The sequence below is a fragment of the Acanthopagrus latus genome, chromosome 16, assembly GCF_904848185.1.
Source record: "Acanthopagrus latus isolate v.2019 chromosome 16, fAcaLat1.1, whole genome shotgun sequence".
Taxonomy (NCBI): domain Eukaryota; kingdom Metazoa; phylum Chordata; class Actinopteri; order Spariformes; family Sparidae; genus Acanthopagrus; species Acanthopagrus latus.
The window spans coordinates 1,303,399-1,308,398 of NC_051054.1; the positions used below are offsets into that span (position 1 = coordinate 1,303,399).

The 5,000-nt window shown below is 47.0% G+C and overlaps 1 protein-coding gene across 7 annotated transcripts in view; it reads right to left on the reverse strand.

Annotated features, from left to right (window-relative positions):
* Positions 1-5,000, reverse strand: part of LOC119004396 (neuronal PAS domain-containing protein 3) — a 234,903-nt gene that overhangs the window by 174,330 nt on the left and 55,573 nt on the right. The window contains exon 1 of one of the 7 annotated variants that reach the window (XM_037071275.1): positions 963-981. The exons of the other annotated variants lie outside the window; for them this stretch is intronic. The gene's annotated coding sequence lies outside the window, so the exon portion shown is untranslated. Of the gene's footprint in view, positions 1-962; positions 982-5,000 lie in introns of those variants that run through there. 7 annotated transcript variants of the gene reach the window in all.

A 5,000-nucleotide genomic window follows, 5' to 3' on the forward strand; every position in this document is an offset into this window, starting at 1 on the left:
CGACAGTTGTGGAAACTGACAGAAATGTTCAACCAGAGCCTCAAACTGAAGCTTTATTAAGCAGATGTTTTCTGTGTGCAGGCTGTTTTGATCCATTCAGAGAAATGACGCGTCATGAAACGCCCTGACATGTTCCCTCTGGGATATTTCTGCATCTTCAGAAAGCTTCCGGATCCGGACTATCCGAGCAGTACCTCCGGGAGTCATGAGGGGGCAGCGTAGCAGCGTTGCCCAGAATACGATCGAGACGCGACCACAGGACAGGAAGAAGTCTGAAACATCTGTATGATTCACTCCAGAACAGCTGGGAGGAGACTGGACGTAGCTCCTCCACGTCAACTTCACCTGAACACCTCAATGAGCCGAAACACCTTCAAACTCTGTTAACCGTCGACTCTGCAGCTGCGAGAGGTCGACACACACACAAACATCTCAAAAGAGACTTTTTGTTCAGTCGGATGAACACAGAGAGAAGCTCAGTGAGGAGGTGAAGTGATCAAATCCAACACGCAGAGAAGAAATATGTGTTTTCATATTTATCCACATTATAGTGTGTGTGTGTGTGTGTGTGTGTGTGTGTGTGTGTGTGTGTGTGTGTGTGTGTGTGTGTGTGTGTGTGTGTGTGTGTGTGTGAGCAGCAGACCACATGCAGGGCAATTATTCCTGAAGAGAATTACTGCAGGGGCATTTAGCTTCTCTGTATCATCCTCCAACACACACACAGACACACATGCGCAGACAAAGAAGCAAACTCACACACACACACACACACACACACACACACACACACTGACAAAGAAGCAAACTCACACACGCACACAGAAATAAAGACACAAATACAAATCCCCAGACAAACTGTAGATCGCCTGCATACACAATCACACACAGACAATAAAACACACACACTCTGAGAGAATCGCAGCCAGACTGACACACACACACACACACACACACACACTCACGTCTATGCGAGGAGACGGCGTTGCGGCGGCGCATCGAGGAAGCGTGGCCGATCGACATTAATATTTATGGGCTGCTTTGCAAAGAGAGAAACATTGATAAGCTGCAGTTTTGAATATTAACGCTGACTTTATTTAAAAAAATGCATTAAAGCAAAATATTCTGGTCAAATTAAAGAAAGAGAGCGAGCGGGCGGGCGAGAAACACCAGTGTGGGGTTACGTGTGGGCGAGCGACATAGACCGAGAGCAGGAGAGAGAGAGAGAGAGTATGGCTGAGGATTTGTTAAGAATATAGAAACAGCACAAAAGAAAAGGTTTCAACTTTAGGAGGATGAGTTCACAAACTTAGAAGATGTTTGTGTTACTTCTGAGAGAAGGAACATCAACACCATGTGGCGAGGCCGGCTGTGGTTAGCCTAGCTTAGCATAAAGGCTAACGGCAAGGGGAAAAACTGAGACACGTGTCGTTGAGACGGCTTCATTTTAAAAAACAAATCATAAATCAAAACTCTCCATTTACTGTTCACTGTAGAGAGTGGACACACATACACACACACACACACACACACACACACACACACACACACACACAAAACCTCTGTGTAGGACAGATATAATGATTTGCTACAGTGAAAGTCACTATACCTCTCCCTCTGTCAGCCATTAGAGCATTACACATATTATACTGCGTACAACCAAACAAATGCCTCTCTCACACACACACACACACACACACACACACACACAATGTCCTGAGTGCAGGATCAAGACGTTCTCTCTTGGCTGAGTGCCTGGATGAGACGAGGCAGCACACACACAGACATATACACAAATTGCTCCGTGACCTTGTCTGAATGCAGCTCGCTAAATACTGGCAGAAATAATAAGAGAGGAAGAGGAGGAGGAGGAGAAGGAGGAGGGAGAGGAGGAAGGAGTGAAAGAAGAAGAAGACAGGTGAAGAGAGACACTAGAGAGAGAAGAAGAAGAGGAGATAGAAGAAGGAAGAGGAGGAGACAGATGATGATGAGACTGAAGCAGGAAGGAGGAAGACGAGACAAACGAGCAGAGGAGAGGCGACGTGTGAATGAAAGGAGGAGAAAGACGAAGTTAAAGTGGGAAAGAAAAAGAGCCGCAGGATGTTTTTCTTTAATGAAAATTAAATTGCGGAGAAGAAAACAGGACAGAAGACGTTCAGTCGATCTGTGTTCGACCGACAAACACAACAACCACAAAGTCTTTATCAAAACTTCAGCTTGTATTTACACCTGGAGGAATCCTCCTCCTCCCTCCTCCCTCCTCCCTCCTCCCACCTCCTCCCCCGCCGGGCGATTACAGCGCTCACTTGTTGGGAGACGCCGGCTGTTGTGTGGTGAACAAGTCGCTCCTCTATCAGCGGCCCCCGTTGTCCGGAGCGCCGCACTGATTTTCATTAGCGATAGCGGCTCGCACAAATCAAAAAGTCGAGGCGCTCGGGGCGCCACGACACGCTCCTTTAATTTCCTGTTGTGGGAGGACTGAAGGATTGTGGGGCAGCGGCGAGAAACAGGAAACACGATAAAGCCGCCACGTGGAGAGTGGAGAGTGTGTTTATGTGGAAATGTGTGTTTGTAAAGTGAATTGGTTTGTGAGGTGTGTGTGTGTGTGTGTGTGTGTGGGTGATCAGGTGACATCAGAGGTCACGCTCAGTCGTCCATCTCCAGAGGTTTCATAAGAAACCCGTGCAGCCATGATGGATCTCTGACCCGCCGCCGTACTCCGCCTTTACCTCCAACCACCAGGGTTTTTCTATACTGCACGTTGCCATGGCAACCATGCTATGCACTATTAGCAGACGGGAGGGGGGAGGAGGGGGGAGGAGATGTCTGGGAATTATCATCAGGCATCTCTGAACCTGTAGATTAATGTATTAATAACGTGAATCTGTATCGATCCTCGCGGAGAAAAGCTCCTCTTCTTCTTTTTTTATTTTAGCCTCACAGATTTTTCATTAAAAAGCCTCCAGAGGATTATCAGGGGAACTAGGTCTGTTCTTAAAGCGGTGCACAGGTTCACAGGCTGGATGAACGTGTGTGTGAGGATGCAAAACAAATCTCAAAACATTAAATCTGCATTTTTACTTTCAGTTTTTAATTAAGTGTCGATGAATCAGAGCCGCAGACATCCTGCGTCCTCGCGTCCGGCGCTCTCTGCTCCCTGCCAGCGAGCAGCGGAGGACAGCAGGATCACAGAGCGCTAACGACCCGCTCTCGCCTTTCTCTAATGGTTTTTAATTTAACACGGAGCTGCCGGCAACAACACTGCAGCTGAGACGTCACTGCGTCGGATCGACCTGAGAGAGCAGACGTACAGATGGAGAAGTTATAAATATATTCACGGTGGAGAAATATGCTGCATAACAAACACATCAGAAGTTATTATGACAGAGGTGTAAAAGGTCAAACTAAGTAGCTTCGGATCAACAGCCGGTCGTTAATTAAAAGGTCGACGTTGCAAAAAAAGAAACACGGAAAATATAAGAGAGTAACGACGCAGTTCAGTCAGAGCACGTCTGAAGTGTTCAGCCGATTCAGTTTGGATTCATCTCGATCAATATATAAATATCTGAGTGTAAAGACTGAACACACACACACACACACACACACACAGTGAGTTAGCAGGCCAGATGTGGCGAGGGGTGTGTGTGTGTATGTGTGTGTGTGTGTGTGTGTGTGTGTGTGTCGGGCTAAATCCAGGCTGTAATGGTCCATGCTAATGAAGCTAGCGTCAGAGCTAGCATGCCAAATCTGCTAGCAGACAGCGCCATTTGACTCCCCTAACTGGATTATGCAAATGAGACGCTCATCACAGCTCTGGGAGACGAGTGACACATAATTTATACCAGAGAAGAAGAAGAGGAGCGAGCGAGGGAGGAAGGAGCGCTCACACACACACACACACACACACACACACACACACACACACACACACACACACACACACCTGGATCTCCACTTTAGTTTCTCCTCCTAAACCCACATATGTTCTATGATGGAGGAAGGAGAGAGAGGAAACATGATGGAGGTAAGAAAGAAAAGAAAGTGCAGGAAGACAGGACGAGAGATGGAAAAATAATTACAGGCTGATTAAGAGACGGAGGAAGCAGGAGGAGCCTCTCCTTTCATCTCTTTCCTTCCTTTCCTTGCTTCCTATCGCCTATCAGCACACTTCCTACATTTCCTCGTCACCTTTTCCTAACCAAGGAATAGCAACTTTCCTAAGTCTTTATCCTTCCTTCCTCGTCTCCATCCACACTTGACATCCTTCCTTCCCTCCGTCTTCCTCTTCCCAGCTCCCCTCTATCATACCCTCTCTCCATCGATTCTCCCCTTTCTCCTCTTTTCCTCTCCTTTGCCACAATATCCTCCCCTTCTTCTTCATCTCCATCCACTTCCCTTTACTTCCTGCCTTAACGTTGCTTCCCTCTCATTTCCTTTCCCTTCCCTTCCATTTCCCTTTACCTGAATCCTTTTCCTTCCTACAGCTAGACCTTCCTTCCTTTTCCTTCCTCATTTCTTCCTTCATTTCCTCACCAAAGAATCAGATCTGCTCTCCTTCTCTGCATTTCCTCTTCCTGCTGTCTAAATTCCTCTTCCCCTCTCCATCTTTTCATTCCATCTTCCTGATTCCCTTCCTCTTCCCTTCATTTCTCTCCTTTACTTTTCCTTTCTCACCTCTATCTTTCATCCTTCCTTGTATCCATCGCCTCCTTCTCTCCTCCTTTTTCCTTAATCACTCCTTTCATCTCCGTCTTCTAGTTCTTCCTTCCTCCGGTCCTTCCTCTCTTGAATCCTTCCACTTCTCCCTCTTCTTGTTTCCTTATTTCCTTGTCTCTTTCCCTAAATTCCTCCTTTCCTTTCCTCTTTCTCTCTTTGCCTTCTGTTCTCCCCTCCCTCTCTCCTTTCCTCCCTCCTCCTCCTCCTCTTTAACACACTCGTCAAAGTTGGCTGTAATTCGTTACAGAACGAGTCAAAGCCGGTACAAAGGCTGACAGGGAGCTGAG